Here is a 12,341-nt window from a genome sequence, read left to right as displayed (position 1 = left end):
CCCAGTATTGTAATCAAAACTTACCAGAAAGCATGTAGTCCTTGGCTCAGACAGTGTAGTAGTGTGGGCTCAATAGCATCTCATTTGTGTGCAAGATCTTGAGAATCAGCTGTACATGTGATGGAAGAGTGCACTGTGCATGCAGAGGGTTGCAATTCCATTGAATTGGAGATCGTTTAACCAAAATATGCCACGAGACCTAGAAATGCCTTATGTGTATCCCACAACAAAAAAAGGTTCACTTTTATGAGCTAACTTTTTTGATGAATTTAAGCAAAATTCCCGGGCTTAACTTCCCATGGAAAATCTCCGGAAATTTCCCGTAATGTTTCCGACCCTTTGCAACCCTAGTTGTGAGCAGCCAATAACCCAGAAAACAGAACACACAACCTAATGGCCTTGTGATAGCATGCGATTGTGCAGGTTGGTCACAAGTAACACAGAGAGAGCACAGTGCTGAGTGCCCCTAAAATAAATAAATAGAAGCTTAAGTATTAAAACCTTTAATAATAGGTATAACAAAGAATATCACAACCCTCCAAATATAACACCAGAAAATACATTTTTCTAGATTCCTTGAAAGTCTAGAAATACGCTTATCAAATAACACATTATCATTATTACTGTTAGAGTAAATACTTATATTACAATTGCACATGCATTTCACCAGTTCAACCTCTATCCATGACTACCACTCCTATTACATAAACATGTGTACATGCAAACAGCTCTACATGTCTAATACATCTGTAAAGGAATAATATTTGTAATGAAAAAAACAGAATATCACATGAAACTATAAAGTAGCTTCTTAACTGGTCCGGTAACCTTGGCAACCAAATCAGCTACTTGATGAGGTTCTGAGACATGATGTATAGAGAAAGACTAGAGAGTCTACACCCCACCTCACCTACCAAAGCCCCTCCCCCATCCGTGAATGACGCCATTGCTGCACGTTTCTGGAAAACCTACATTGGACAATTCCTTTGTTTCTGTGTTAATGATAAATTCTTAGTTGTTCCAATTAAATTCCGTGCATGAAGCCATTGCAGAGGGTTTGTTTGAAACCTACAATGAAAAATGTCGTTGTTTCCGTGTTAACAATAATTAGAACACCCATTAATCTCTCTGGACTAGTATTGATCTTTCCCCATAACTTGGTTGCTTTGGGGCCACTTTCGGCTAGCCGAATTGCACTCCCAACGTACGCACTAAGAGGGGCTACTTCAATAGTGCGAGGTAGGCGCCGTGGGGGGGGGGAAGTATTTGGGAATTTCTTCTAATGCGCAGGGCAGCGTTCACACAATTTTTTGAAGGACGCCTTCCTAGATTCTCTCCATGGCCATAATTGTCTCGGAAACATTGCCAACTCGATGTGCCATTAGACATTCTGTTTAAATGTTAAGGCCTGTCATGACTAGATTTGCTGCGCTCAACACGGCACATCTAATGTCAGCACGGCGGCCGACACGTATGTCCAGCCATAGGCGGGCGCCGCATTGGTTCCAGCATGGCGGATCGCATGTCCAGCCATGGGCAGTGCGCAGTTAGTAGGATCTCCGTGTCTTCATCTGGGTGATAGCTTGGCTTGTGAATTGCGCTTGATGGCACATTCATTACCGCGTATATCGCCCGCATACGGAGGTGACGCATGAATATGCTGCTTTCTCTCGTGGCTTGAGACTTGTAAGGTCTCAGCAATTTTGTCACTTTAACGCAAGGTGTTATTTCGGGCCGCAAGAGAGAAAAATCTGGACCTTCTGAACAATTCAGCAGTGTCTGTACCAAGTGGACAGCGGACTCGCCACACGCTCGCAAAATATGCGTGCCTACACAAATAGCGAGGTTGGTGAACTAGATATTAAGATGTCCAACTAGTGAAACTGCTCTCACGCTGAAAAATACAACGAGTTGTTGATCAGGGCGAAGACCTCTACACGTTGAATATTTGTGTAAAGAGGCTCTTCTCCACAAGCCACGCTGATGAAGAGATTGGTGTCTCCCTAGCAAGATCCATCTGCCTGACAGTGAGGTCTTCCCACACACAGAGCACATGTAGGGTCTCTCCTGTGTGGATCTTTATGTGCACATTGAGATTACCTTTTGGTTGAAACATTTACCACAGTAGGAGCAGGGGAAGGGACGATAATTCAAATGAGTACGCACGTGATCCTTAAGGCGTCGGTTTGTTACAAGGACTTTCCACATGGTGACAATGGTGAGTTTTCGGAAGCTGCAATCCTTTCTTCTTCTTTGGAAGGTGCGACGATGGCCTCAGATCCGACCTCTGGGGGGCTCCACGTGGTGTACGAGGCTGGGCAAGTTTGAAGGTAATTCCACATGTGTGACAGTCAAGAGTTTGGGCGACTCCGTGAATTTTTTCGTGAGCATGCAGTTGATCATTTCGGAAAGGCCATTGCGCAATCAGGGCACTGGAATGGTTGTTGCTGTGGCGTCTTAAAACTCTTCCCGCTCTGTGGACAGATGTACATGACTTCGTTGTGTGGACACTGGTGTCTCAATTTCTCACGCAGAGAACCAAATCTCAGCACTTCAGACAGCTAAAGGCAGGGCCACACATTGCATCCTCTTATGATTTGACAACTTGTAAAGAATTTGAATCTATTCCCGTTGGAGCACTTGAATGGATTATCCCCACAGTGAATTTGCTGGTGTTGGACAAGTTGAGACTGATAATTAAAGCACTTTCCCACACTGAGGACACTGGTGGAAATTGTTCATGTGTGATGAATTGGAAGTAGATGGGGCACACTCATTTGAAGCTGAAGAAAGGGGAGTCAACACCTGAAACGATACCCTGCAACGTGTCTGCGGAAAAATGAATACAAATATTGAACTCATGAGGAAGTTTCCCCTACCATTGCCCACAATGGTCAGCTGAGGCTATCCAAAGGGTAAATGTACTTGACTAAAAGTCTGTGAGGTCTCACTGTATCACACCTTGCATGCACTGGTAGGAGAAAGACCAGAACAGCCCTGTGAAAGGCAAACAAACACTGGGTTAAGTGGTAAGTTTGTTTGATAGACTGTCCAAATCCAAATGGTTATTTACCAACTGTACCATTTGAAAAACAAAAATACATTTATTCTCATACCTTTTTCTGTGTTGGGTCATCCTCTACATCAATATCATCTTCATTCCCTTCATCACAGTTTCATCGCAGCCTATAATATCTCTTGTGCTCCCATTTCCACTAAATGTGATGCCAACTCATCCTTTGGCAGTCTCTGCTTTGTATCCCAGTCCTCATCCCACACCAGTGTCCAGATTGGTACGGTTTAACTGGTCAGGGAAGGCATCAGATTCAATATCTGATTCCTGAGGAATGTCAGAGGAGGAAACTGCACAGACAAAAACAAATACATTAAAAACACACTTTGAGTAATATCTAGGTGAGTGTTCTGAACACCTAGAGACAAAACTTCTCAAATCCATAATTTACATTTCAATCCATCACTTTATTTGGCTAATCCTTCCAACTTTAAATCCCTTTCAAATGAACATAGGAGAGGTAAGGAACATGGTGAGAGGAAGTTCCTGCACATAAATCAGATTATGATCCTCAGATGCAGTTGTTACATCAATAAACCTTATCTGACCATGTGGTGCTAAAATTATACATACAAAAATTTATACTTTTCTATGAACTTACTGTTTGTGTACAAAGTTCTGCATTGTTTGTAATTCTGGAGTAGAAACTGGAGATCTTCTGAGTGAGAGAAAGACAGCAGGCATTCATCTAGGCCAGAGGAGCCAGCACTCAGCAACAATGCAGTCTAGGGAAAATAGGGACACAAATAAAATGCCAAAATAGATTCCAGGCCAATTACAGTTATTAATTTGAATGCTGTTGTCTCAAGACTGTCTTACGAAAGTGATTTCTGCACCTGCTTAAAGTCTGGTAGTGTAAGCAGCTCTTCCAGCCGAGTGAGGAAGTCACAGACCAGTTCCTGAAGCACCTGGTCAAAATCAGGTCTGAATTCTTCAGGAAACACCACCTGAAAAGATGGAGAGTCAGTGAGATAATGCAAAAGGGAAAATAATAGACCAATTAATTATTGTTTTATATTTATAGACCCTGAATGATCCTAGCCTGGGTGCCAAGCCTGTTTCTGCTGTCTTGGCACCCAGGCTAGCACAGTACCCACAGAACAAGAATCAGTGTTGTGGCATGTAAGGCTACGTGTTGTGGCATAGACAGGCATCCCAATTCTGATATTTGCTTACACTTTTGACCAATCACACCAGATTTTTTCACATCAGATCTGATTGGTCAAAATACCAATGACTGAAAAAAAATCTGAATTGGGCTGTCTGTGTAAACGCAGTTTAGACAAATTAGTTAGTGAATGACTAGTTATGATTTATAATAGCGTAGGCCTATTCACTATTCAAATGCTATCTTGATTAACAATCTTACTGAATCTCAACAACTATATTTTCCACGAACATCATAACTAACTTGATTCAGGCCAGAGAAAATGTTCAAGTAAAGGCCCGCACAGACTGCATGATTTTAGCTGCCTTATGCCACGATTTTGCCATCCCAGACAAAATGTTCACGTGGTGGGCAAATTCTTAGGTCGTAAACAATTGTCGGACGTCTTGGCTTGTTCAGTGTGACAGGGTCTACCGCTACCTCCGCCTTTGTGCAAGGAGGAGCACTGCCAGAGCCCTGCAAAATGACCTCCAGCAGGCCACAAATGTGCATGTGTCAGCATATGGTCTCACAAGTGGTCTGAGGATCTCATCTCGGTACCTAATGGCAGTCAGGCTACCTCTGGACATTTGTGGCCTGCTGGAGGTCATTTTGCAGGGCTCTGGCAGTGCTACTCCTTGCACAAAGGCGGAGGTAGCGGTCCTGCTGCTGGGTTGTTGCCCTCCTACGGCCTCCTCCGCGTCTCCTGATGTACTGGCCTGTCTCCTGGTAGCGCCTCCATGCTCTGGACACTACGCTGACAGACACAGCAAACCTTCTTGCCACAGCTCGCATTGATGTGCCATCCTGGATGAGCTGCACTACCTGAGCCACTTGTGTGGGTTGTAGACTCCGTCTCATGCTACCACTAGAGTGAAAGCACCGCCAGCATTCAAAAGTGACCAAAACATCAGCCAGGAAGCATAGGAACTGAGAAGTGGTCTGTGGTCACCACCTGCAGAACCACTCCTTTATTGGGAGTGTCTTGCTAATTGCCTATAATTTCCACCTTTTGTCTATTCCATTTGCACAACAGCATGTGAAATGTATTGTCAATCAGTGTTGCTTCCTAAGTGGACAGTTTGATTTCACAGAAGTGTGATTGACTTGGAGTTACATTGTGTTGTTTAAGTGTTCCCTTTATTTTTTTGAGCAGTGTATATACTATTTCGGCCCCCTCAGGTTCTCCGGCAGGTTATTTTTATTTTACCTTTATTTAACCAGGTAGGCCAGTTGAGAACAAGTTCTCATTTACAACTGCGACCTGGCCAAAATAAAGCAAAGCAGTGCGACAAAAACACAGTTACAAATGGGATAAACAAACGTACAGTCAATAACACAATAGGAAAATATATGTACAGTGTGTGCAAATGTAGTAAGATTAGGGAGGTAAGGCAAAAAAATAGGCCAATAAAGGTGAATTAATTACAATTTAGCATTAACACTGGAGTGATAGATGTGCAGATGATGAATGTGTAAGTAGAGATACTGGGGTGCAAAAGAGCAAGAAGATAAATAACAATATAGGGATGAGGTAGTTGGGTGTGCTATTTACAGATGGGCTATGTACAGGTACAGTGATCGGTAACCTGCTCTGACAGCTGATGCTTAAAGTTAGTGAGGGAGGTAAGAGTCTCCAGCTTCAGTGATTTTTGCAATTCGTTCCAGTCATTGGCAGCAGAGAACTGGAAGGAAAGGCAGCCAAAGTAAGTGTTGGCTTTGGGGATGACCAGTGAAATATACCTGCTGGAGCGCGTGCTACTAGTGTTGCTATGGTGACCAGTGAGCTGAGATAAGGCGGGGCTTTACCTAGCAAAGACTTAAAGATGACCTGGAGCCAGTGGGTTTGGCAACGAATATGTAGCAAGGGCCAGCCAACGAGAGCATCCAGGTCGCAGTGGTGGGTAGTATATGGGGCTTTGGTGAGAAAACGGATGGCACTGTGATAGACTACATCCAGTTTGCTGAGTAGAGTGTTGGAGGCTATTTTGTAAATGAKGTCGCCGAAGTCAAGGATCTGTAGGATAGTCAGTTTTACGAGGGTATGTTTGGCAGCATGAGTGAAGGAGGCTTTATTGCGAAATAGGATGCCGATTCTAGATTTAATTTTGGATTGGAGATGCTTAATGCAAGTCTGGAAGGAGAGTTTACAGTCTAGCCAGACACCTAGGTATTTGTAGTTGTCCACATATTCTAGGTCAGAACCGTCCAGAGTAGAGATGCTAGCCGGGCGGGCGGGTAGCAATCGGTTGAAGAGCATGCATTTAGTTTTACCAGCATTTAAGAGCAGTTGGCGGCCACGGAAGGAGTGTTGTATGGCATTGAAGCTCATTTGGAGGTTTGTTAACAGTGTCCAAAGAAGGGCCAGATGTACAGTTGAAGTTGGAAGTTTACATACACTTAGGTTGGAGTCATTAAAACTCATTTTTCAACCACTCCACAAACTTCTTGTTAACAAACTATAGTTCTGGCAAGTCGGTTAGGACATTTACTTTCTGCATGACAAGTCATTTTTTCCAACAATTGTTTACAGTCAGATTATTTCACTGCATCACAATTCCATTGGGTCAGAAGTTTACATACATTAAGTTGACTGTGCCTTTAAACAGCTTGGAAAATTCCAGAAAATGAATATCATGGCTTTAGAACCTTCCGATAGGCTAATTGACATAATTTGAGTCAATTGGAGGTGTACCTGTGGATGTCTTTCAAGGCCTACCTTCAAACTCAGTGCCTCTTTAGTTGACATCATGGGAAAATCTAAAGAAATCAGCCAAGACCTCAGAAAAACAAAACAAATTGTAGACCTCCACAAGTCTGGTTCATCCTTGGGAGCAATTTCCAAACGCCTGAAGGTACCACGTTCATCTGTACAAACAATAGTACGCAAATATAAACACCATGGGACCACGCAGCCGTCATACCGCTCAGGAAGGAGACGTGTTCTGTCTCCTAGAGATGACCGTACTTAGGTGCGAAAAGTGCAAATCAATCCCAGAACAACAGCAAAGGACCTTGTGAAGATGCTGGAGGAAACAGGTACAAAAGTATCTATATCCACAGTAAAATGAGTCCTATATCGACATAAGCTGAAAGGCCGCTCAGCAAGGAAGAAGCCACTGCTCCAAAACCGCAATAAAAAAGCCAGACTACGGTTTGAAACTGCACATGGGGACAAAGATCATACGTTTTGGAGAAATGTCCTCTGGTCTGATGAAACAAAAATAGAACTGTTTGGCCACAATTATCATCATTACGTTTGGAACTTTTTGGAATTAGTGCTACAGGATGCAAATTTCTGCTTGAAAAAGCTAGCCTTAGCTTTCCTAACTGCCTGTGTATATTGGTTCCTGACTTCCTTGAAAAGTTGCATATCGCGGGGGCTATTCGATGCAAATGCAGAACGCCACAGGATGTTTTTGTACTGGTCAAGGGCAGTCAAGTCTGGGGTGAACCAAGGGCTATAATCTGTTCTTAGTTCTACCTTTTTGAACGGGGCATGATTATTTAAGATGGTGAGGAAAGCATGTTTAAAAGGCATTTAAAGACTATTCCAGAGGCATAGTAACTAAAGGCTGCCTCTCCATGACTCCTGGTCCCAGGCTTTGGGATAGTTAAAAGGCCAGTGCGCCAGAGGACCTGAGAGACCTACTAGGTACATAACTTAAAAGCATGTCTGACATGTATTGGGGTGAACAATCGTGGATTGATTTAAAAACCAATAGAAATTAATTCTAAAAATGTACAGGCAGCCAGTACCGAGACCTTACAACCAGTGTAATGTGTGCTGTCCTTCTGGTCTTGGTCAGTACCAGTGCTGCAGCCTTCTGTATGTTTTTGCAGTTAACCAATGACTTTCTTGGGTAGACCAGACAGAAGAGCATTACAGTAGACAAGCCTGGTTGTAACACAAGCATGGATGAGTCTCTCTGTATCAGCCCAAGAGAGAATTGGCCACACCTTGGTATTGTTCCTCTGGTGGTAAAAAGATGTCACATTCCTAATGCGTGAGTCGAAATGGAGTTCAGAATCTAAAATAACACCTAGGTTTTTTACCTGGTGTTTTATCTGTCTTGTCCGTGAATTAATAGGTGCGGACAGATTCTCTCTGTGCTTTGGCTCCAACAAGTACCACCTCGGTCTTGACTTGATTTAGTTGGAGGAAGTTGTGAGCCATCCAAGTATTTAAATCACTAATTCAGTCGAATAATTTATCTGTGGATCTAAAATCCTCTGGTGACACTAATGTAAAAAGTTGTGTATTGTCTGCATAGCAGTGATAATCAATGCTGTGCTTTCTGATAACGCTGCCAAGGGGTAACATATATAAACTGAACAGAACCCACTGGTTAAATATGTTAAATTAACCACTGGTTAAATTAACTCACTGGTTAAATATGTTAAATTAGAACTGGACCGGAGAGGCCAACCCACCTCTCCAGTCTGTCCAGAAGGACATCATGGTCAACAGTGTTGAATGTAGCACTTAAATCCAAGATTACAAAGGACAGAGAGCTGTTTGGCATCTGTGTTGCCTCGAAAATAATTTACAATTTTAACAAAGGCTGTCTTTGTGCTAGACCTGAAAACCATATTGAAAAAAAAGAAGCTGTTTGAAAACCAATTTCTCCAGACTTTTGCTTAAGAATGGAAGTTTGGAACATAGCCGAAAATTGCTAAAAGCTGAAGAATCTAGATTACTTTTCTTCTGAAGGGGTTTCACCATAGCAGTTTATTGCAGTGGGGAAAGTGCCTGTGAACAGGGAGTGATTAACAATAGCTTTCAATTCTTCAGATATGCAATTAAAAACTGTTTTGAAAAAGGTGGGGATAGGATTGAGAAGGCAGGTAGAAGGCTTAAGTTTTGATATCACTTTCCTGAGCATGTCTGTGTCAACCAGGGAAAATAAATCCACAGTGCCTTTGCGTGGTAGTCAGGTCTTGCTTGACTGATAAACATTAGGCTGGGTATCTCTGAAATATGCTGCAAACTCATCACATTTAGATGTAGAGTAAAGTTCACATAGATTTGCGAGGGTAGGATTGATCAGGCCATCAATGGTCGAGAAGAGCACTGTCTAATTATTCTGATTAATAGTGATCAAGTTACAAAAATGAGCCCTTCTGGCATTTCTAATTGCTTTGTTATACATGCCAAGATGCTCTCAGAATATCATAATGGACTTGTAACTTTTACTTTCTCCACTACTCCTTTCTGCAATTTCTCTTTAAAAATGTATTAGTTTCCTCTCTCAAATGCAAATAGCGAGTTGAAACCACTTGTCAAGGAGGAAGAAGTGATCTCTCATCTTTGTTGTTGTGAGTGACAGGAAGAGGGGCTTGGTGTGTGTGTAAACCAGAGGAAGAGGTGAAGCGAGCGGTTTCATGCGCGCTAAAATCTGTCCAAAATAAGCCCAATGCGTTTCAATGGGCTTATTTTGGACCTAAGCTTGTCGCTTGCCTTCCCGCCTTTGGGACAACAACCCCCTTTGTTAGGGTGGAGACGTGCATCTCATCATTATATACAGATCTCTGGTGTAAATGAGAAGGCGCACAGGAGCAAAGGAGACGAAACCAAAAAGACAACATGAGAACAAGTGAATATAAACGCTCATAAAAACAAAAACATGTGATTCTTGCGATAGTTACTTGGAATATCTCACAAAACATCAATTCAAATTAAATTTGATATAATCGGCCAGCCCTACAATGGACTAATAAACAAATACCAAAATATAGTTTTTGGGTGGAATTTTCCTTTAAGTACCTCTACTTTCCCTAAGCTCCGAAAAAGTTATTGCAGTATCAATAAAAACACGGCCAGCAATGACACCATTCATAAAAAATAAAAAATAAAAAAATTGCAATGCTTTTATTGAGCAATGCCAATGCTACGGGGCTTATATTCGGCATTAGCTTTTCTATGTTGTGATGTGCCTCTTCAATTAGAAAGTTAAGCTTTTTATTACAAGGACCGCTCAGTCACAGAGGTAGGAGGAGCAGTGTCTGTCAATCGACATAGCAACAGCTTGTTGTTCTTTTGACGCCAATGCGTGATACGCCCAGCTGACGTAGCCTAAGTCGACTGACGTAGCCTCGCAAGCCAATCGCAGAATGTGACAACAGAACTGAGGCAAACCTTACAACCCAGCCAGGTTGATGTCAAGATTTTAATTTGGTCACGTTGCACAGTGTGACATGTAATAATCGTAAAAGACTGAATCTGACATAGTGTGGGAAGGCCTTGTAGGTTCAAGACAAGCTTGGCATTAACAGCTACTTACTTGGACGAAGTGTTCACGCTCAACCGGGTCTATAATCAAGTTTTGGGTGAGCTTGGAAAAGTTAGCTTCAGGTGATTCTATGCCTGCATCATTGGACTGTAAAACAAAGTAAAACATAAAAAAAGGGGTGTTAATTATCTCATAAAAGTGTCCAGCAGAACAATAGCTCCAATCTTGGCACAATATTTATACTTTGATTCACCAACCTGTGCATGTTGAGAAGACTTTATTCTATAAAGGAGGGTCTGGAGGCTGACAGGGTTTACCTGCAAGAAAAGTGGACCAGTCAGATACTTTGCATAAAACTATTTTCTACATTTTACCTATACACTAAGAAAGTCCCCCTACTTCCTGGATAAAGTCTCATACTGTTTTTTAATGGGCTTCAATATATCATCAAATTCGTGAAAACACAGTAATTTGAGATATGTGAAATTCTTCCTGATGCCTTATGGTTTTCGATTACAAAAACACAATTGAAAACCTTCATAAAAGGCCTCGGGTAGAAGTAAATTAATCCACAAATACAATGTAATATCTTAAATGCCCATGTTCCCATGATTTTTTAAAAAGCCCATTCAAAAACAGTATGTGACTGGATGCAGGAAGTAGGTGGGACTATCCCAGCATATTGAAGTGATTCTGTATGGCATAATGTGGCATTTCTTACCCTTGCTCTCAGACCCAAAATAAGGAGGGTCCTCTGTCTGTCAGTCATAAGTTCTGGGACAGTTTGTGTTACCACGGTCACAAACTCCTCTAATTTCCCATAGTGCTTAATGGCCCTCTGTTGTGCTACCTGCCACATAAATGCAGACATCAGACGTAAAGGTGGAACCAAAAGGCGCAGGGAGGAGAGCGGAATGGGGGAATCTATAATGTGAAAAGTACAGTGAAGTGTGTTAGATGGCTAGCTAAATCAATTCCATTTTGTACGAAGATTAACATAGCAGAACTAACTAAATTTGCTAGTTTTGCATATCTTAACTACAGATAGTTATTCATTGAGTGATAAGAAATGTTACGGTTCATATAACATTGCCAGCAGATAGCTAACGTTAGCCAACTTAACGTTATAGTTTAGCTTGCACTTAAGTATTAGCTATAAGGCTAGCTTGCACAGAATGTGCCCAAGTGGACACAATAACATAATTCAAAACTGAACGTTAGTTAGTCAATAACATGACAGATCGCCGTAGCGGCACTGCTAGATAGATCAAGGGGTTTTGCTAAAAACGGCAAAGTAGGCCTAGCTAGCTACCCAGCTACTTCCTTGAAATCAGGGTCGTGTTCATTATACACCGGAGGAGAAAAAAACGGGCCGGGACAACCTGAACTTATCCAATAAGAAACGCTCGTTTTCATTTTGCGTTGCAAAACGTTCAGTAAAGTGTACACTAATGAGGACGACCCTGCCTGATCATGGCTAGTTGGCCACCTAGCTAGAAAACCCAACCTAGACAGATTTGTAGCAAACAAAAACAAAATATTGTTTTATATAATATAAGTTACCACGAATACATACCCATTATGGCCCATGTGCCAATCAGTATCTTAGCTACCTTTGCTAGTGAGCGCCGCATGAGACGGTAGAATGTAAACCTAGCTAGCCAACGTTACTGCCGACGAACAAAGAGGATGTGAAACCTTTGCCACCAGTAGGCCTATTACGCTTCAAAAATTGTCTTCAAAATAAAAGTCCTAATTAGGGGTTCACAGCAATGATGAACTGTACACTGAGTGTACAAAACATTAAGAGCACCTTCCTAATATTGAGTTGCACCCAATGTCCTCAGAACAGCCTCAATTCGTCGGGGCATGGACTCTACAAATCTGG

The 12,341-nt window shown here is 42.1% G+C and overlaps 2 pseudogenes; both read right to left on the bottom strand.

The window, feature by feature from the left end:
• The window catches only part of LOC111981864 (zinc finger protein ZFMSA12A-like), a 23,785-nt pseudogene extending 11,444 nt beyond the window's left edge, over positions 1-12,341 (bottom strand).
• On the bottom strand, positions 1,568-3,085 carry LOC139023355 (zinc finger protein ZFMSA12A-like; annotated as a pseudogene).

The sequence above is a fragment of the Salvelinus sp. IW2-2015 genome, linkage group LG3 (assembly GCF_002910315.2).
Source record: "Salvelinus sp. IW2-2015 linkage group LG3, ASM291031v2, whole genome shotgun sequence".
NCBI lineage: Eukaryota > Metazoa > Chordata > Actinopteri > Salmoniformes > Salmonidae > Salvelinus > Salvelinus sp. IW2-2015.
This window is presented reverse-complemented; position numbering and strand designations above follow the sequence as displayed.